Below are 23,276 nucleotides of genomic sequence, written 5' to 3'. Positions count from 1 at the left end.
TTAAGCTCACATTCCATGACCAATATAGGTGTGCTACGAAGATAACCAGTGCATAACCTAAGTGCCTTATTTTTGATCCTCTCGATTTTTTGGAGTACAGAGTTTGATGCTGAGCCATAAAAAATAGATCCATAGTCTAAGATTGATCTTATCAAATTTCTGTATAGTAATATTGATATGTTTGGATCAGCTCCCCAGTTACTGACACTTACAGTCTTCATGATATTCATTGCATTTTCCATTCTTCGTAATATGTAATTTGTGTGTTCTTTCCAATTTAATTTGGAGTCTAAAAATACGCCAAGAAATTTTATTGAAGTTTTATAAGGAATACTAGTATTATCAAATTGTAGATGGCTTTGAGGAACATATCGTTTTTTAGTGAAGGTAACAATGGTTGATTTACTCTCTGATATTGTTAAGTTATTATCGGTAGCCCATTTTTTTATAATATTCAATGTCGATTTAAGGTAGTTATTACATCTATCTATTGACTTATTTTCTGCATATATCGCAACATCATCAGCGTACTGTAGGATTTTTATGTGTTGAGGAAGTTTAGTTTCTAAGTCAGCAGTATACAGTATATATAATATAGGACTTAGGATGCTACCCTGAGGTAGTCCCAAAGATGTGTATCGGGAGTTAGATTGATCTCCATTTAATCTAACGTGAACTGCTCGATTAATGTATAAGTTAATGATTTTCCATGTTACTATCTCGGGTATTCCTATTTCCAACATTTTCGCGTATAGTATGTGAAGATTAACGTTGTCGTAAGCCCCTTTTATATCTAAGAACAAAGCACTAACTGCTTTCTTATAAGTAAAGGAACTATAAATGTCTATTAAAAAGTGGCAGAGGCTATCTTGTGTGGATTTACCTTTTCTAAAACCAAACTGACTTCTTGGTAATAGGTCGTTCTTTTCTAGCCAAAATTCCAGACGGTTTTTAATAAGTCTCTCATATGTTTTTAGTATACAGGAAGCCAGACCGATTGGACGGTAAGAATCCCAATTCTTTGATGATTTTCCTGGTTTTAAAACCGGGATAATAGTGTAAACGTGCCAATCGTCAGGAATCTTTATGCGGCGCATCCAAATTTCATTATATATATTTAGTAGTGCAGCCTTACCAATTCTTGAAAGATTTGATAGCATCGAGTAATGGATATTATCGGCACCTGGTGCTGAATTTGAGTTTTTCTTCAACGCAAAGTTTAGTTCAGTGGCAGAAAATGGTTTGACTAGGAAACGGATTGGTTCTGGATAGTCGTACAGAGCATTTAGTTGTAAATCAGGAATTACTAATTCTGCAGACGGCGGTGTGATATTTTGATGGAACTCTTCTATCCACGAAGCTTCCGACAGAATAACAGGGACTTTGTTCTTTGTTTTTCTATTTTTTATTCGGTTAACTTTTGACCATACATCTTTAATAGGGACTGACCTATTTAGGGATCCGACATAATCTCTCCAGCTATTTCTTTTAGTTTGTTTAGTGATCTTCTTGACATGTGCATCATCTTTTTTATACTTAAGTAGGTTTTCATGGTTTGGATTTTCTTTGAATATACAAAAACTTTCCTGTCTTCTTCTGACTGCTTCTTCACATTCTAAATCCCACCAGTATTTTCCTCTGGAAGTCGGTTTTTTTATTTTAAATTTGGGGATGCAGTAGGATGCAGTTGTATTTATATTGTGCAAAATTTGTTCATAAGAATTTATATCTTTAAATTGAGAGAATACATCTTCCGAATACTGTTCATATAATTTCCAGTCGACATTCTTTAAATTCCACTTTTGTGAATATGGATTATATGTATGAGTTGGTTGATCCTCTAACTCTACTCTTATAGGTGTATGGTCTGAACCAAATAGGTCTTGAAGTGTTTTCCAAGTGATCAGGTGGTTTAAGTCAGGAGTACAAATGGTCAGGTCTATTGCCGATTTCGAGAAGTTCCTAAAGAAAGTAGGAGAGCCATCATTTTTGAATATTAAATTATTATCGTCTATACAGTCCATCAAGATTTTACCTTTCATATCTGTTTGGTTGTCTAGGCCCCAGGCAATGTGGTGAGCATTAAGGTCACCTCCTATTATAAATGGTCTTTCTATAGATGTTATGAAATTGTTCCATTGTTGTAACAATAACTTGGTTCCTGGGGGAACATACATAGATATAAATGTGACAGTATATGACTTAAACTTTATTTTTATTGCTACTTTATTGACGTTTATTAAATCTACTTTCATGGTGACTTCCTCGTAATATAGGTTTGAATTTATTAAAATTGCTGAGCCACCGCCAACAGTTACTGAAAAGCGGTCGTCTCTGACAATATTGTACCCGTGAAAGTTATAATACTTTTCTGGTTTAAATCTAGTTTCTGATAATAATGCGATATCAACTTTCTGCTCTTCTAATAGGTGGATAAGGTTTTCTCTATTAGAGTTAGCCGATCTACAATTCCATTGACAAATTACCAATCTATTCATTATTATATAAGAGAGAACTTAAAACTGATTGAATTGAATTTACTAGAACTGATTTTTCTGGAATTTCAAAATTTTTGTGATTTATATTAGAGATAATACTTGTAACTATATTTGATATTAATTCTGTTAATTCTTTTGATGGTTCATGTATTTTAGATCCTTGTTCTGGATTAAATGTAGATTGATACGAAGAAGAGGTGATAATACCACCAGGTCTGTTGGACATGGGGTTTAACTTTATTATTTTTTGATGTTCCATTGTTACTTGGTCTGGTGAGGAAGAGATAGGTCGTTTGTATTTTGGTGGTTTTATTATTGTATATCTATTTGAAACTGAAGGTAGAGCGAACTGATTGGAAGATGTTTGAGACGTGGACAATTGAGTAAAGGAATATGAAGAGGATGGTGCATTCATATTTGGAGTTTGATGAGAATTTATTGAGGAATTATTGGCTGCTATAGATGCATAAGTTATCTTAGGAAAGAGTTTAATTGTTTCCTTAAAAGATAAGCTGTTTTCAGACATATAATGTTTTATTTTCTTTTGGCGATCAAATTCTGGGCATATCTCCCATTCATTAGTGAAGTGTTCACCTTCACAGGATAGACATTTTTTGTTAAACGATGATAAAGAACAAGAATCGGAAAGGTGAGATTCATGACACTTAAAACAGCGAGGATTACTTTTACACTGCTTACTCATGTGCCCATACCTATAGCAGTGGTAACAGATAATTACCTTTTGCTGGTATTTTTCAACAGTGTGTAAGACATGATTAATTACTACATACTTTGGTATATTCTGGCATTTAAAAGACACAATAACTGATTTTGTTGGATTAAATATTACTTTGTCATCTGCTACTATTTTTCTTGTTATTCGTTTCACATACTCAACCGAGAATTTGCAATGGTGATCAAATTCCTTTATTCTATTTTTAAGATATTCTTCCGATATATCTGAATCTATATCCCTTACTACACCTAGTTTAAACAATTGAAATTTTGGAATGTATGCGGTCAGATTTTTTTGAATAAGGAATTTGGAAGTAACTAAAGCATTTGCGCTACTATAATTTTTAAATGAGACCCTAACTCGGTTGCGTCCGATTGAGTCAATTTTTTTTATATAATTGTCAATTTCTGGATGTAACGTAAATAGGATCTCGCCTATTTTAACAGCGTTTAATTTTCCTGTAAAATTTAAACTGGAGTTTTCAATGAAAATGTAAAAAGGTCCTAAATCAATTTTTTCGTATAAATAAACAGGCCTGGTTTTTTCTGGTTGATCTGAGTTTACTAAAGTATTTTGTTTTTCATTAATATTGTTAAGATTAATAGTACTACTTATCTTATTTTGAGGCTGGTTGGGTAGAAATCAATTTAAATCTTGTAAATCACAGCTACTATCCATCGAATTCTCAATATCAGGCGGTTCGCCTCCACTAGATGACTCCATAGAGGAGTTTTCAAGTAACGTTTAACTTATGAACACTTTCAAAATGTAAACTAAATAAGGAAAAGTTTAACAAAACTAAACAAACTAAATTAGAACGGTATAAATCAAATAATCCGCCAAAAATTAATATTTTTCGGAGAGATTTCCAAATTTAAATTAACTTTGACGAAAAACATGTTATTAGATCGTTCTAAGTATTATCTGAACAAAGTAGCATTTACTTAAGAAAATTGTTAAAAAATATTTAAAATTCTTTAATATAATTGGTATTAATACGTAGTAATGGGTTATTACATTAGGGATTTTAGGTTAATTTTCTTTATTATATTTTCATTCATTCATTCGTTTTATTCGTATTTAAAGACTAATAAACACATAATGAAGTATGACCATAAAATCTTCATTAACGTAGGAATAGCAAAACATTTGCAAATTTATTCACCAAAGTAGCAAATTTATATTATTGATTTATTATTATGTAACATCATCTCCAATAGTTCATTTCCATAGCCTTAATTTAAATTTGTTTTTTGGATTTATTTCTTTTGATATATTCTCAGATTGTGGCTTCGTACAACTCAATAATTTCTATTATCTATTGTCTAAATTCTTTTTTTATTTTCTGTTTTTATTTTAATAATCCACAGTATTCCGTATAACTGTCGAGTGGCTGATCTTGATTAACCAATACAGAGCCCTGATTCTATTTCATTTCGAGATCGAAATTTAAAAGCGACTACGCTATGACAGTCGCAATCGCTAGCGATTCTTATTTATTTCGATTTTAGTTACAAGTTACAACTGGGGATTACTGGGGATCTACGTTATCATTTTGACACTGCTCAGAATTTGGGTTGGTAATATACGGCACAGTTACCTTACATACTTCTTCTACATATTTTTTCTTGGATATTAGATTCCCTTGTAAACATACTTCCTGAGTATTCAAACCTTTCCACTTCTTCGAATTTATATTGGATTCCTTCTGTTGTTTTCTTCGTTATGTATTGGCCCTGAATAAATTGTTTGTCTGACCATTTCATTAATTTTCGATTACGTTTAAACTAAGCGAGATATGCTGCAAAGAAATTGATGACTAATGTATTTTAAGAAAAAGTTAGAAGTATATTATTAACCCCTCATCCACCAGAATTTAAATGCATTGTTTTCCTTCTGCAATACCTTTTTTATAGTGTTATTTCTATGTTCAAAAAGATGGAAGAGTTTAAAAGTACTGGTTTTTGAAAAAAAAATAAGATCAAATTATAGAGCACATTTTTAAATTTTCTCAAAAAATCTTCATTTTTCTCAGTGTAACTTAAAAATGATAAGAAATACAGTGATAAAGAATGAAACAAAATTTTTATCTAAAAAAACCCTATATGTTTGCAAGGTACATTTTTTCGTATCTCTTATCATTTTCGAGGTACATGGAGAAAAAGAAGATTTTTAAGAAAACTTAAAACTAATCTCTATAATTTGATCTTATATTTTTCAAAAACCATTAATTTTAAACACGTTTAACTGTTCGTACATAGAAATAATACTATAGTAAAAGGTGTTGTAGCAGGAATACGATGTATTTAAATTCTGGTGAATGAGGGATATACTTCTTATTTTTTCTAAAAATACATTAGTCATCAATATTTTTTGCAGCGTATCTCGCTTAGTTTGAATGTAATCGATATTTAATACTGCTCATTTTAAAGGTCTTTTCAAGCACTACAAAAGGTATTGTTAACATTATACATCTCAAATCGACCGTTTCTTTGTTATTTTAAGTTGAATATACCGATTTGAGCATGCACCAAAAATACAAACTCTCTTCACCTACCATATCTCTTTTTGCATTATAACTAAAAGATTTATGAAGAAACGAATCTCTTTGTTTTTTATAAGCTACAAAAATGTTTTTATAGTTTTTTTAGTTAGATGCATAGTTTTTAAATTATTCGCAAAAACCGTCCGAAAAGGTTTCATTTTTCAATAAAAATGGTAAATTTTCAACCACGAATTACTCAAAAATATTGAGTTTTCAGAAAAAATTATAAAACAGTTTTCGCTTAGAATTAGGTTATCTAGCGCTAGCCAATTCCGTGGTTATTTTGAACAACAAATTTTCTACCCCCTTGAAGGGTGGGAACCGCCCCCAAGATAAAAGCGCCATCGTATATAGGGTAGACTAGTAATAGGTTTCTTGAGCTATTTCCTACTTACTGTGAAAATATCAAGTAAGTCGATGTAGTAGGATGGAATTTGGAGACAAATACCCTTATTGACTGCCCTATTATCAGTCGTTGCTGTTAATCTATAGCAATAAAAAAATTATTTGTATTTTATTATAATATTTATTTAACATTTACCTAGCTTTTTATAAACAACAGCTTGTTAAATCGTCGCATTTAGTACAATCATAGAAGTGGTGTTGCAGTTACCGCATGCCGACATTGGGCAGTGGTACTTCCCCTTTTGCATTCATAAATAAACATCTCGTTACAAATTCCAGGTTTAGCTTCACTGAAATCTATATTAATAGTAGCTCCTGCAGCCAAACTAAACGACTGATCAAAATTGTTCTCACCAGGTTTTCCACACGTTGATGACCATTTTCCTACTTTGAAAGTAACGAGACCATTAGTTATATTATGGATTACTACTTTATCGGCTTGGTAGTTGTCTTTGGCACAGCGAAATTCCCTATTACCGCTCCACCTCTCACAACGCGTTGGTTGGGCATCTACCAAAGAGCACATTAAAACTAGTGCGATCATCGGAACACATTTTGCTGACATTCTGAATTTTTAAGGTGCATGGGTATCAAAAATTTTGAACTTTTATATTACTCTTTATCGCTAAAATTAACATTTTCTTTTTTTTTTCGTAGCAATGAATGTTAATATCACGATAATGATAGTATTCCTAAAATATAATCCAATTTTAATGATAAAAAGAAAAGACGTACTTTTAGCCCAGTAAATGAACGGGAAATACGGCGAAACCGTGCAATTTTCAGGGTCAACTCCGAATTGCATGAAATTTTGGACTTAGGTTCTATTTACCCTTCATTCAAAGTTGAACTTGTGCCGTTGGTTGCTCATACTTGGGGGTGACACTCAAGCAGGAAACCCATTATGAACGCCCGGCACGGCTCAGCCCGGCACGGCACAGCACAGGCCGGCACGTCCAAAAACCCATTTGTAACGGCTGGCACAGCACGGCACCGGAAAATGATCATTTGCCATGGAGACCTCGTCAGAAGAAGAGGTTATAATAGTAAGTGAAATTTGTGCTGAGATTGAAAGAGACGAAAATGCAAAATTACTACGGAAACATCGGTTTTGGGTTCACGAAATATTAAAAAAAAAGAGAATATGGCGATTTTCATCATCTTTTCCCTCATAAAGATGATCCAAAATTTCCCAAATATTTTCGAATGTCTCAAACCAAATTTTATATTTCCATATTTCAAAACAAACAACGGGCTTTCAATTAAAAAAATCAACATTATATCTGCTTACTACCAACAATTATGATGCACTGGCGCCGACTGGCCGTTCAGGTCGTTCGACTTCAACGGATTTTATTCTCCTCGGAGAATTTTGGCCGTTCCGTTTGCGTGCTGGACTGTGCCGGGCCGAGCTGGCCGCTCATAATGGGTTACGTTGCATTTAAAGTTGTTTATTTGGGTTTATATGACTGCGGACACTAAATCCATTCGCCAATTTAAAACTATACAAATGAATTTGGACTGTCCTGTGCCATGCCGGGCTGTGCCGTGCCGGGCGTTCATAATGGGTTTCCTGCTTCAACCCTTACTCGGGGGGTGAAAAAATGAGTGATTAAAATAAGTCCAGAAATGGATAAATTGACTAGTTCTAAGCAACTATCGTTCCATAGAATTATTTAAAAAGTCAATATTTTTCGAGTTATTTACGTTTGAAAATGTTTATTTTTTGACAAAAAAAAAACACGTTTCCACGGATTTTTTCGCAAATAACTCAAAAAGTAAGAATTTTATCGAAACAATATTCTTAGCAAAAATGTAGCATAGAAAAAAAAACGAAAAAATTTGTGTACTCGTGAAGTCTATAGACCCAGCAAAAGCCAAGTTGTACCTCATGAAAAATACGTTCTTATTCGTCAAATTCGAAATCGAATATTTCAACGTGAAATAACCAATTGTTGAAGATGAAGTACGGCAACAAAGCTTAAAAGCAAGTAAAGCGGCGGGATCACTTAATGACACAATCTAGAAGAACAAACACCTAAGACAAGACACAAAAGGAAGAATCTATCAAGCCACAATTAGACCTATATTGACATACACGGCGGAGTTAAGACCTGACACATCTAAAACGAGACGACTACTAAAAGCAACAGAGATGAAAATACTTCGGCGAATATCAGGGAAAAGTCTGTTGGATAGGGAGAGAAGCGAAAACATAAGAAGATCATGCAATGTAGAAGACATTAATGGATGAGTCACAAAACAGAAACAGGAGTGGAATGAACACATTAGTAGAATGGCAGAGGATAGGCTAGTACCTACGAATAGCACGAGATAAGTCAGAAAATCGACGGAGAAGTATTGACAGACCAAGAAGAAGATGGTGCGATAATTTAAACAATTTAGGAGGCTAATATTGAAGAAGAAACAGGCTTTAAAGCCTACATACAAAAAGCAAGAAGAAGAAGAAGAAATAACCAAAAAATGAAGCATTTTCAGGAAAACCCCTATTACACTTATTTTTCTCATTAACTTATTAAGACATTAAGACTAACTCATTAAGGCTATTTTAATGTGTTTAAAAAAGCTTTATTTTTTTTTAAGTTTCTTGCATCAAAACTAAGCGAGTTTCCTACTAAATCTACTATTTAGCACCCCAAATCAAATTAATCGTTACCGCTTTACAAACAAACAAACCTCTTTACTTTACTTATGCATCTTTTATGTGATATGTAAGTTTCCCCGATTTAAAGTGATTATTTCTGAAAGGGTTATAGTAGAAAGGGCTTGAACAAGTCACTAATCACGTGTGTAGGCAAATTTTGAACAACCATATCTTAACCAATTATTGTCTACCAGAAAAACAATATGAAACTAGCATATTTATAAAAGCAAAACCTACATATTTTTACTTTTTGAGATTTTTCGTATCGCTAATACTTTTTAAGTTATTGTGAAAAAGAGCATTGTTCCATGATTTTTAGAAAATTTTTTACTATAAAACCAATTAAAGACCTATTTACAAAAATAACGTAACTGTATTTTTAAGAATTCTGTAATTTCTTAGGGTAAAAATACAATTTCTATGAAAGAATTGGAAATTTTAATGATATTATTTATAGATATTATTAGACAAGGAATAATCTGTTTTTAGGTGGATGTGAGAGCTGGCATTCGGATTTTTGCTTATAAAGTTAGTTGATAACTTCTTTAATAATAATTGACTTATGCTCCTTCTCAGATATGCCCGGAACATTAATAAAAAAAATAAAATATTTAAAAATTTCAAAAAATTTCGTTTTTATTTGTATTTTCTTTGCTTATAACTTTAAAACGATTCATTTTGGAATAAAGTCGTATAGAAATAAAACAAAGATAATTAAACTTTCTATCAGATACGATTGGTTAAAAATGTCTTAATTTAACACCCTTGCTGCAAAATAGCAATAAATATAAAATAAGGGGGCAAAACAAGCCTGTCCTTATTCAATGTTTTTACGTCGCTTAGGTTACACTTGGAACCTTCTTAATTGGGTTAGAAAATTTTTGTAGTGTGCTAAAACTGTCCACCAAATTTCAATAAAATTGACTTACTAGATTTTGCATAATAATTTTGCAATCTAAGCTTTTTTTAAAAAATTAAAAAATTTTAAAATCTTGCCCAACAAAAACTAGAGCATACAAAGTTTTATCAATTTTTTTACATATAAAGAAGTACTTCACCTATCTAATGCACTTTACAGAATTGAAATCGGATTATTTAAGCAGCCTCAGCAATGTTTTAAATTTATAAACAATTTTTTGGCTTATAAACAAATTAGTGCTGTGTCCAGGAGGGGGTGCTAAGGGCTCCTTGATTTAGGTGGACTTACCCAAGTTTTTTTATGTATTTTGACTCGTAGAACACGAATTTTTTGGGTGATCCGGATGTCGATAAGATTGTTATAAACAAAGAACTTTAGGAATTACATAACATCGATTTTTCGCAAAATAAAACATTTTTTTTCTTGGGTAATTCTAAGCAAAAAATGTTCTTACAAGTTTTTTCGTAGGATGCATAGTTTTCGAGATAAACGCTGTGGAATATTAAAATCGAAAAATTGCAATTTTTGAACGAGAATAACTTTTGATTTAAAAATAAAATAGCAATTCTGCTGACAGCATTTGTACCCCAGGCTGTGGGTGAAAAAACGTGATATAATTCAGGAATTTTTGAAACCTATCAGGTGTTGTAAACGACGATGCCAGGAATAACTTCTACTAAAATGTGACCAAAAATATTGTGAGCTTTTTTTTTAATTGCGATTTTCATTTGTTAAATTTGCAATTTTTAAAGATTTTTAATTTTGCAGCTATTAAAAAGTTTTTCTCTAAAATCAATATCCTAAGCTGCAAAATTAAATATCTTTAAAAATTGCAAATTTAACAAATGAAAATCGCAATTAAAAAAAAAAGCTCACAATATTTTTGGTCACATTTTAGTAGAATTTATTCCTGGCATCGTCGTTTACAACACCTGATAGGTTTCAAAAATTCCTGAATTTCACGTTTTTTCACCCACAGCCTGGGGTACAAATGCTGTCAGCAGAATTGCTATTTTATTTTTAAATCAAAAGTTATTCTCGTTCAAAAATTGCAATTTTTCGATTTTAATATTCCACAGCGTTTATCTCGAAAACTATGCATCCTACGAAAAACCTTGTAAGAACATTTTTTGCTTAGAATTACCCAAGAAAAAAAATGTTTTATTTTGCGAAAAATCGATGTTGTGTAATTCCTAAAGTTCTTAGTTTATAACAATCTTATCGACATCCGGATCACCCAAAAAATTCGTGTTCTACGAGTCAAAATACATAAAAAACTTGGGTAAGTCCACCTAAATAAAGGAGCCCATAGCACCCCCTCCTGGACACAGCACTAATTTGTTTATAAGCCAAAAAATTGTTTATAAATTTAAAACATTGCTGAGGCTGCTTAAATAATCCGATTTCAATTCTGTAAAGTGCATTAGATAGGTGAAGTACTTCTTTATATGTAAAAAAATTGATAAAACTTTGTATGCTCTAGTTTTTGTTGGGCAAGTTTTTAAAAATTTTTAATTTTTTAAAAAAAGTTTATATTGCAAAATTATTATGCAAAATATAGTAAGTCAATTTTATTGAAATTTGGTGGACAGTTTTAGCACACTACAAAAATTTTCTAACCCAATTAAGAAGGTTCCAAGTGTAACCTAAGCGACGTAAAAACATTGAATAAGGACAGGCTTGTTTTGCCCCCTTATTTTATATTTATTGCTATTTTGCAGCAAGGGTGTTAAATTAAGACATTTTTAACCAATCGTATCTGATAGAAAGTTTAATTATCTTTGTTTTATTTCTATACGACTTTATTCCAAAATGAATCGTTTTAAAGTTATAAGCAAAGAAAATACAAATAAAAACGAAATTTTTTGAAATTTTTAAATATTTTATTTTTTTTATTAATGTTCCGGGCATATCTGAGAAGGAGCATAAGTCAATTATTATTAAAGAAGTTATCACCTAACTTTATAAGCAAAAATCCGAATGCCACCTCTCACATCCACCTAAAAACAGATTATTCCTTGTCTAATAATATCTATAAATAATATCATTAAAATTTCCAATTCTTTCATAGAAATTGTATTTTTACCCTAAAAAATTACAGAATTCTTAAAAATACAGTTACGTTGTTTTTGTAAATAGGTCTTTAATTGGTTTTATAGTAAAAAATTTTCTAAAAATCATGGAACAATGCTCTTTTTCACAATAACTTAAAAAGTATTAGCGATACGAAAAATCTCAAAAAGTAAAAATATGTAGGTTTTGCTTTTATAAATATGCTAGTTTCATATTGTTTTTCTGGTAGACAATAATTGGTTAAGATATGGTTGTTCAAAATTTGCCTACACACGTGATTAGTGACTTGTTCAAGCCCTTTCAACTATAACCCTTTCAGAAATAATCACTTTAAATCGGGGAAACTTACATATCACATAAAAGATGCATAAGTAAAGTAAAGAGGTTTGTTTGTTTGTAAAGCGGTAACGATTAATTTGATTTGGGTTGCTAAATAGTAGATTTAGTAGGAAACTCGCTTAGTTTTGATGCAAGAAACTTAAAAAAAAAATAAAGCTTTTTTAAACACATTAAAATAGTCTTAATGAGTTAGTCTTAATGTCTTAATAAGTTAATGAGAAAAATAAGTGTAATAGGGGTTTTCCTGAAAATGCTTCATTTTTTGGTTATTTCTTCTTCTTCTTCTTGTTTTTTGTATGTAGGCTTTAAAGCCTGTTTCTTCTTCAATATTAGCCTCCTAAATTGTTTAAATTATCGCACCATCTTTTTCTTGGTCTGTCAATACTTCTCCGTCGATTTTCTGACTTATCTCGTGCTATTCGTACTAGCCTATCCTCTGCCATTCTACTAATGTGTTCATTCCACTCCTGTTTCTGTTTTGTGACTCATCCATTAATGTCTTCTACATTGCATGATCTTCTTATGTTTTCGCTTCTCTCCCTATCCAACAGACTTTTCCCTGATATTCGTCGAAGTATTTTCATCTCTGTTGCTTTTAGTAGTCGTCTCGTTTTAGATGTGTCAGGTCTTATCTCCGCCGTGTATGTCAATATAGGTCTAATTGTGGCTTTATAGATTCTTGCTTTTGTGTCTTGTCTTAGGTGTTTGTTCTTCTAGATTGTGTCATTAAGAGATCCCGCCGCTTTACTTGCTTTTAAGCTTTGTTGCCGTACTTCATCTTCAACAATTGGTTATTTCACGTTGAAATATTCGATTTCGAATTTGACGAATAAGAACGTATTTTTCATGAGGTACAACTTGGCTTTTGCTGGGTCTATAGACTTCACGAATACACAAATTTTTTCGTTTTTTTTCTATGCTACATTTTTGCTAAGAATATTGTTTCGATAAAATTCTTACTTTTTGAGTTATTTGCGAAAAAATCCGTGGAAACGTGTTTTTTTTTTGTCAAAAAATAAACATTTTCAAACGTAAATTACTCGAAAAATATTGACTTTTTAAATAATTCTATGGAACGATAGTTGCTTAGAACTAGTCAATTTATCCATTTCTGGACTTATTTTAATCACTCATTTTTTCACCCCCCGAGTAAGGGTTGAAGCAGGAAACCCATTATGAACTCCCGGCACGGCACAGCCCGGCATGGCACAGGACAGTCCAAATTCATTTGTATAGTTTTAAATTGGCGAATGGATTTAGTGTCCGCAGTCATATAAACCCAAATAAACAACTTTAAATGCAACGTAACCCATTATGAGCGGCCAGCTCGGCCCGGCACAGTCCAGCACGCAAACGGAACGGCCAAAATTCTCCGAGGAGAATAAAATCCGTTGAAGTCGAACGACCTGAACGGCCAGTCGGCGCCAGTGCATCATAATTGTTGGTAGTAAGCAGATATAATGTTGATTTTTTTAATTGAAAGCCCGTTGTTTGTTTTGAAATATGGAAATATAAAATTTGGTTTGAGACATTCGAAAATATTTGGGAAATTTTGGATCATCTTTATGAGGGAAAAGATGATGAAAATCGCCATATTCTCTTCTTTTTTTTAGTATTTCGTGAACCCAAAACCGATGTTTCCGTAGTAATTTTGCATTTTCGTCTCTTTCAATCTCAGCACAAATTTCACTTACTATTATAACCTCTTCTTCTGACGAGGTCTCCATGGCAAATGATCATTTTCCGGTGCCGTGCTGTGCCAGCCGTTACAAATGGGTTTTTGGACGTGCCGGCCTGTGCTGTGCCGTGCCGGGCGTTCATAATGGGTTTCCTGCTTGAGTGTCACCCCCAAGCATGAGCAACCAACGGCACAAGTTCAACTTTGAATGAAGGGTAAATAGAACCTAAGTCCAAAATTTCATGCAATTCGGAGTTGACGAATTTTAGCGATAAAGAGTAATATAAAAGTTCAAAATTTTTGATATCCATGCACCTTAAAAATTCAGAATGTCAGCAAAATGTGTTCCGATGATCGCACTAGTTTTAATGTGCTCTTTGGTAGATGCCCAACCAACGCGTTGTGAGAGGTGGAGCGGTAATAGGGAATTTCGCTGTGCCAAAAACAACTACCAAGCCGATAAAGTAGTAATCCATAATATAACTAATGGTCTCGTTACTTTCAAAGTAGGAAAATGGTCATCAACGTGTGGAAAACCTGGTGAGAACAATTTTGATCAGTCGTTTAGTTTGGCTGCAGGAGCTACTATTAATATAGATTTCAGTGAAGCTAAACCTGGAATTTGTAACGAGATGTTTATTTATGAATGCAAAAGGGGAAGTACCACTGCCCAATGTCGGCATGCGGTAACTGCAACACCACTTCTATGATTGTACTAAATGCGACGATTTAACAAGCTGTTGTTTATAAAAAGCTAGGTAAATGTTAAATAAATATTATAATAAAATACAAATAATTTTTTTATTGCTATAGATTAACAGCAACGACTGATAATAGGGCAGTCAATAAGGGTATTTGTCTCCAAATTCCATCCTACTACATCGACTTACTTGATATTTTCACAGTAAGTAGGAAATAGCTCAAGAAACCTATTACTAGTCTACCCTATATACGATGGCGCTTTTATCTTGGGGGCGGTTCCCACCCTTCAAGGGGGTAGAAAATTTGTTGTTCAAAATAACCACGGAATTGGCTAGCGCTCGATAACCTAATTCTAAGCGAAAACTGTTTTATAATTTTTTCTGAAAACTCAATATTTTTGAGTAATTCGTGGTTGAAAATTTACCATTTTTATTGAAAAATGAAACCTTTTCGGACGGTTTTTGCGAATAATTTAAAAACTATGCATCTAACTAAAAAAACTATAAAAACATTTTTGTAGCTTATAAAAAACAAAGAGATTCGTTTCTTCATAAATCTTTTAGTTATAATGCAAAAAGAGATATGGTAGGTGAAGGGAGTTTGTATTTTTGGTGCATGCTCAAATCGGTATATTCAACTTAAAATAACAAAGAAACGGTCGATTTGAGATGTATAATGTTAACAATACCTTTTGTAGTGCTTGAAAAGACCTTTAAAATGAGCAGTATTAAATATCGATTACATTCAAACTAAGCGAGATACGCTGCAAAAAATATTGATGACTAATGTATTTTTAGAAAAAATAAGAAGTATATCCCTCATTCACCAGAATTTAAATACATCGTATTCCTTCTACAATACCTTTTACTATAGTATTATTTCTATGTACGAACAGTTAAACGTGTTTAAAATTAATGGTTTTTGAAAAATATAAGATCAAATTATAGAGATTAGTTTTAAGTTTTCTTAAAAATCTTCTTTTTCTCCATGTACCTCGAAAATGATAAGAGATACGAAAAAATGTACCTTGCAAACATATAGGGTTTTTTTAGATAACAATTTTGTTTCATTCTTTATCACTGTATCTCTTATCATTTTTAAGTTACACTGAGAAAAATGAAGATTTTTTGAGAAAATTTAAAAATGTGCTCTATAATTTGATCTTATTTTTTTTCAAAAACCAGTACTTTTAAACTCTTCCATCTTTTTGAACATAGAAATAACACTAAAAAAAGGTATTGCAGAAGGAAAACAATGCATTTAAATTCTGGTGGATGAGGGGTTAATAATATACTTCTAACTTTTTCTTAAGATACATTAGTCATCAATTTCTTTGCAGCATATCTCGCTTAGTTTAAACGTATTCGAAAATTAATGAAATGGTCAGACAAACAATTTATTCAGGGCCAATACATAACGAAGAAAACAACAGAAGGAATCCAATATAAATTCGAAGAAGTGGAAAGGTTTGAATACTCAGGAAGTATGTTTACAAGGGAATCTAATATCCAAGAAAAAATATGTAGAAGAAGTATGTAAGGTAACTGTGCCGTATATTACCAACCCAAATTCTGAGCAGTGTCAAAATGATAACGTAGATCCCCAGTAATCCCCAGTTGTAACTTGTAACTAAAATCGAAATAAATAAGAATCGCTAGCGATTGCGACTGTCATAGCGTAGTCGCTTTTAAATTTCGATCTCGAAATGAAATAGAATCAGGGCTCTGTATTGGTTAATCAAGATCAGCCACTCGACAGTTATACGGAATACTGTGGATTATTAAAATAAAAACAGAAAATAAAAAAAGAATTTAGACAATAGATAATAGAAATTATTGAGTTGTACGAAGCCACAATCTGAGAATATATCAAAAGAAATAAATCCAAAAAACAAATTTAAATTAAGGCTATGGAAATGAACTATTAGAGATGATGTTACATAATAATAAATAAATAATATAAATTTGCTACTTTGGTGAATAAATTTGCAAATGTTTTGCTATTCCTACGTTAATGAAGATTTTATGGTCATACTTCATTATGTGTTTATTAGTCTTTAAATACGAATGAAACGAATGAATTAATGAAAATATAATAAAGAAAATTAACCTAAAATCCCTAATGTAATAACCCCTTACTACGTATTAATACCAATTATATTAAAGAATTTTAAATATTTTTTAACAATTTTCTTAAGTAAATGCTACTTTGTTCAGATAATACTTAGAACGATCTAATAACATGTTTTTAAAACGTCATAATGGAAAACATTTTATGACAAATAAAATTGAAATTCCCATCTTGCAACTGTTATCTCATTATGTGCTAATTATGATAATTGATTTTTATGTTGTGTTACACTATAACGATAATCCGAGGCTTTAATTGTGATAAAATTAAATATATCTTCATGATATCTGAAATGACATTCCAAAATACAACTTTAACACAAACAAAAATTTTTAAACAATTTTGCAAATATCTTTGCCTGGAACTGTTATTATTTGAGAATTTTTTGCACAGTCTCTATGAAATACTTTGCAAAAATTCACCCGCTCTTTGATTATAACTTTGTGTTAACTGTTTTTAAGAAATACGACAGATAATAAAATGTTTATTAATTTAAAACCAAGACGAAGTTCCCATTTTAGGAAATTTATTGTTAGTTTGATTGGAAACACACAATTGAATAACAATCATTATAACCTCTTGTAGCTAAACAGAGCTATAAAAGCAGATTCTAAAATAAAACCGTCAGACACATTTTACTATCTATATTACAATGTACACCAAAATTGTAGTTCTATTTGCACTAGTGGCAGTATTTGCATTAACAGATGGAAGAGTAACCCACTGCGAGAGACATAATGGTGACAGAGTTTCGTTGTGCAAAAGACGATTATCGTGCAGACACCATTGCCGTCCACAACAGAGCTGGAAATAGGATCTCCTTTAAAGTGGGAAAATGGTTGTCCCGCTGTGGACGACCTGGACAGAATTACTCAGATCAGGAATACCATTTAGGGTCAGGCGAGAACATTAACATTGACTTCAGCGAAGTTGGTTCTGGATCATGCAACGAGCTATTCATTTATCAGTGTAGAATTGATAACCGAGATGCCAATTGTCTTGATACAGTTACTGCTACACCCAACCTTTAAAGTTATCGTTAATAACATTTAAATTACATGTATTTATTTTCTTATTTAAATATATTATTTATTTTTGTACTCGTTGTAGTGTCATTTATGTTTTTAACCCATTATTATATATACACTATTCGTTTGATATACAGGGTGTACCAAAAAGGCTGGTCATAAATTAAATCACATAATATTTCTTCTGAAACTAAAAATAGTTCGATTGAGCTTAACTTCTTTTAGGTCTGGATCCCGCATAAACAAAGTCGGACAAACTTTGATGTATGAGAACACTGGAACAGTGGAAGTTTTAATTGTGGAACGTGATTTTAATTATGGAACGTGTCATCCTGACAAGATTATGTTCGTGAATACTAGCAGGTTGTTTTTAAGTTTATTCAATAGCAAACTTTATTATAATAGTATATGAAAAAATGTTTGTCCGCCAAATATGTTAGGCATTTTAATAATTCCGACACGTAGAACATGTCAAATAACAGGAATTATGTTGTTGGTAAATAGCAGTCTGATTGTTGCATGAGAGTTTAATGAAAGGGTAACAAATCAATTGGAAGTTCGGTCCGACAAAATATATGGGACGTTTTCGTAGTCTGACGTTCGAAACCTGTAACCTGTTCCACAATTAAAACTTTTCCTGTTCCATTCATAGGCGTAACCAGGATGATCCTAAGGGGGGGGTTACAACTACCTGAAAGGGGGGGGTTACAACTACTGGAAGGTCTCTGAGGGCTATGGTGTTAAGCGTATAGAGCTCAAAGTACATCCCAATGGGGGGGGTTATGACCCCCAAAACCCCCCCTGGTTACGCCTATGGTTCCATTGTTTCCGTACATCAAAGTTTGTCCGACTAGACACCGTTAAGCTATTAACAAATTTTCAGCTTGCTATTAATAAACTTTTTTTGTACGCGGGATTCATGCCTATTAGTACAAATGTGCACATAAAAAAGTAACATCCCAATAAATCCAAAAACAATTAGAGAGTTTTTATTGAAAATAGACATGTGACACTCTTGTGGCAAGAACGTCCTAAAAAAAATAACAGTGAACTTTGTGTACCCCATAAACATTTTATGGGAGTTTTGTTCCCTTAAAGCCCCAATGCCCCCAATTTTTGTGTACGTTCCAATTAAATTTTTTTTATGGTCCCTTTAGTTAAACACAACGTTTCTAAAAATTTTTGTGTCCTGCTACTTTTTGGATAAGTCAGTTTTTATCGGGATATTCTACACATTTGTAAAATACACCCCTAATTTTTAAATAGAACATTACAAATCACTATTGGTAGAAAACAGACCAGAATACAGGACCACATCACACAATATGATCCCCGATGTTGTAGCTTGGTACAACTGTAAATTTAAACGGGTAAATTACTAATTTACTCAGTTCCTGACGGGTCATGGATCTTTTAGGTCTTACACATATGGCATCAAAAAAACCAACGATGACATATGCACCACGTGTCACGAGATAGAGGGACGATGCCGAACATTGCATCTTCCGGTGTAATGTTTTCGTCGTAGAACAACAAAGGCTGCAGAATAGGTTTGGCGCAATCTCGCCCAACAACATCATACAGATTGCAATGACCAGCAAAGATAATTTCGAGTGTATAATCGACCATATAACAAACATCATGAAAAGAAAGTCTATAATGGAAAGAGTAGAACAAGCTGGGCGAGGGAGTCTACCTCCTTCATAGCGGTCAACTGTAAAAAAAAAAATAAAAAAATCTTTATTTCTTTCTTTCTTCTTTATTGTATAAAAATGTATCGAGTTACCTTCTCTTTTTTTAAATGTTCCCAAGTTCCTCCGCTTGGGAAATATCCCAGCAAACAGATCGACGTGTTAATTACGTGAATTTTGGGTACATTTGTCACCAATATACGTAAATTGTTTACGTGAATTTCACGTGAAAATTTGGTTGGAATGTCACATTGAAAATTCGTCTTTAAATTACGTGAAAAACTCGTCTTCAATAGACGTGTTATTTACCTTAAATAGCAATAAAATGTTTCGGGAAATTCACGTTGCAAATACGTGTTGATTAACGTATCTTTTACGGAATGTATATATTAGTATTCACGTGAAAGATACGTCCTCGGTTCACGTAAATAATTCGACCTTAATTAACTTATGAATATAAATAAACCCGCCTAAAATAAAACGAGAGAAATAAAGCTCTTCACGTTTCACTTTTTGTTGTGAGAAATGTGAGGAGCTGATATTAGAGGTTATGATCATCCATTATAAAAATCGATTATTTTTAAATTACAGTTAAACTATTCTACTTACTTTAAATTAGTATTACGTATTTTCTTTTTGTTTTTAAATTTCTTCTACTATTAACTAATTGGTCTTACTAAAAATATATTTCAATACCAGAATAATATAAAAAAATAATCCTATCGAAACGTATCTATTATTCGATAAATCGATTAATTTAGTTTTCGAACCAACTATGTTAGTCACGTACCGTGGTCACGTGATAGTATTTAAAGGAGGAAAAAGGCTTGGTAAGTACGTCATCACCGTGCGCGATTTGAAAATTAGACTCAAAAAAATAGAAAAAATAACTTAAAGTCAAGGTTGGATTGAAATAGTTATGCTAAATGATTTTAAAAGCGAAATCCTAAACTTTTTGTTTAAATATTATTATTATTTACATTATTTTTACATGAAATACATCTAATTTTTCGACGTCCATAAAATACAGTGAGTAAAATTCCAGCGATACGTATTTAACCAACACCGTTGTAAAATTTTGTTTTCCAAAATATTTCTTAAAATTTAACCAAAGGAAGTTATTTCTGTTTCGTGATTATTACGTGAAATAAACCTACCTTTGCAATGTAACCGACATTCACACCTATTATAAAAAACATGTACTATATTCGTCATTATGATTTTTTATATTATTCTAATGTCAAACATGTATAAAGGAAGCACTAATATATAGGTGAATGATTTGGCACTGAAATACGTTTTTTTCCCGTCATAAATCACCGAGTTACGTATTCATTGAAATTTGCCGTAAATTTAACGTAATCATCACGTAACTGGGCTCAAACCTGTTTTCTGGGATATCTTTTCCCTACACGCTCACCGCTATTAGTTAAGTGCTGTAGATATAATAAATAGCTCTAAGGGCACCTTTAATCCGGTCTGAGCGGGGTATCCCCATGTTTCGTTCGCTAATGAACTCGTCCAGGGATACCTCGGGTCGGAGAGGGGTTGGTTTTTTTGGTCACATTTTTGGTCACATTTTAGTACAAGTTATTCCTGGCATCGTCCTTTACAACACCTGATAGGTTTAAAAAATTCCTGAATTATATCCTGAAATCGACCTATTTTTCACCCACAGCCTGGAGTATTGAAGGTTTAAGACAAATTATACCGGTTTTATTTATTTGCACTGCTACAAATTAATTTTTTCTACGAGCGTGCAAAAATGTCTACTTTCGCGAACGCATTTTAGTTTAGAAAGTTTCACTTTTCCGCACGCGTGTTACTTTTCCGCACGCGGTTTTTACTTTTCAGCACGCGTGTTAATTTCGATATGTTAATATGGCCTTAAAGTAATTATAATACATGCAATAAACTAATATTTAGATATTATTTACTAATTTATTTCAAATATATCTTATTGTGTTCCTGTTTTAATGAAATTAACGCGACAATTCGATGAAATAAGATTATTTTGACATAATATTCGAAAGTCAAATCGGTAGACAATAACAGTCGTTTTGAATCATCGTCATGGAAACCAAGATCGTCGTCATGCTAACTAATTATATTGAAAGTTTGGTTTTGACAACCTTGTCAAAGAATTAATTTGTGTATGTATTTTCATATTAATTGAATTAATTGATTAAGATTTGGTAATTTTTTAAAGACTCTTAGAAAAAATATTGTTCCTAACTCTTGCAGAAAGTCTCTTTTCCGCACTCGACTGCTTGCCGAACTCCCGCTTCGCGTCGTTCGGCAAACTGCAGTCACGTGCGGAAAAAAATGATTTTCTGCATTTGTTAGGAAAATAACTATTTTCATTATTAAACAAAGCTATTTGTTTATAAGCCAAACATTTTTTTATATTGTTAAAACATTGCTGAGGCCCCTTAAATAATCCGATTTTAATTCTGTAAAGTATATTAGATAGGTACAGCACCTCTTTATATGTAAAAAAATTAGCCAACTTCTAAATAGTCTACTTTTTGTTCAGAAAGATTTTAAAGAATTTGAACTTTTTTAAAAACATTTATATTGCAAATTTGTTATGCAAAATCTATTACGTCGATTTTAATGAAATTTGGTAGAACATTTAAATAAGTTATAAGAATTTTCTAAGCGAATTACTAAGTTTCTAAGTGCCACCAAAGTGGTTAAGAAACATTGAATAACAACAGGCGTATTTTGCCGCCTTATTTTGTATTTATTGCTATATTGCAGAAAAGAGAATACCTAAGACATTTTTGACCAGTCGTATATCATACAAAATTTAATTATCTTTATTTTATTTTTGTACGACTTTATTCCGAAACGAACCGTTTTAAAGTTACAAGCAAAGAAAGCAAAAAAAATCGATGTTTTTCGAAATTTTTAAATATTTTAATTTTTTATTAATGTTCCGGGCATATTTGAGAAGGAGCATAAGTCAGTTATTATTACTGAAGGTGTCACCTAATAGACGGAGAGGCAGCGCTGAAAAATCTATTTTAATTTACTAAAGCTAGATTTTTCACAGTTGATTACTGTGAGTGTGTAGAGAAACATACTGCGGTCGGTCAAGCGAAACGTAGAACAGGGGTTACTGAGAGGGTATCAAAGTTGCTTTCCTACGAAAGTAATTATTTCCATTTACTAAGGCTGAAAATCAGTAAACACATTTTAAATTGAATATAAAAAAAAGTTATGATAGTCGGTCAGCTGTATGACGGGACAGAGCCGGTCGGTCGGCCCCAATAGTCGATTGAGGAAATGAAACATTTTGGCTCGCAATTTTTTCGTCCAGCATGGATTTACTTGAAATTTTAACAGAAGGTAGAGAATAGTCCAAGGATCATTTTCTATATCATGCCGCTATTATACGCGAAAACCTTGGGGGTGTTTGCCACCCCATCTCGGGGGTGGGAATTTTTTATTACATTTTAACCATGTAATTCGATGGAATGAGGGATTCTAAGAAAAAAATGTTTTTTCATTTTCTTCGTAAACCTAATATTTTTCGAGTTATTCGCGCTTGAAAATAACAGTTTTTCGACGAAAAATCAACTTTTTTAGAGGGTTCTTTGAGAATACCTCGAAAAATATTCTGTATATTTTTGGCGATAAAAAGTTTCTTCAAAAATGATTTGGTAGGATTTTTAAACAGCTATAAGACTGTGTAAATTAGATTTCATAAGATCCCTTAGTTTTTAATTGGGTGGGTTTAAAGGGCTCGAAAAAGGGGGTGTTTACTGGTAAATAGAGGATTTATACAGCTGTGTCTGGCTAACTGTTCACTTTAATGAAAATCTATGTACAGGGTAAATTTAGTCATTAAAAAAGCTACAA

General features: G+C 32.2%; 1 protein-coding gene and 1 pseudogene across 1 annotated transcript in view; both read left to right on the top strand.

The window, feature by feature from the left end:
* The window catches only part of LOC114330851 (uncharacterized), a 527,398-nt gene that overhangs the window by 286,306 nt on the left and 217,816 nt on the right, over positions 1-23,276 (top strand). The gene's annotated exons all lie outside the window — the stretch shown is intronic.
* On the top strand, positions 17,097-17,731 carry LOC126885089 (uncharacterized; annotated as a pseudogene).

Source organism: Diabrotica virgifera, chromosome 5, assembly GCF_917563875.1.
Source record: "Diabrotica virgifera virgifera chromosome 5, PGI_DIABVI_V3a".
NCBI classification, from domain to species: Eukaryota; Metazoa; Arthropoda; class Insecta; order Coleoptera; family Chrysomelidae; genus Diabrotica; species Diabrotica virgifera.
This window is presented reverse-complemented; position numbering and strand designations above follow the sequence as displayed.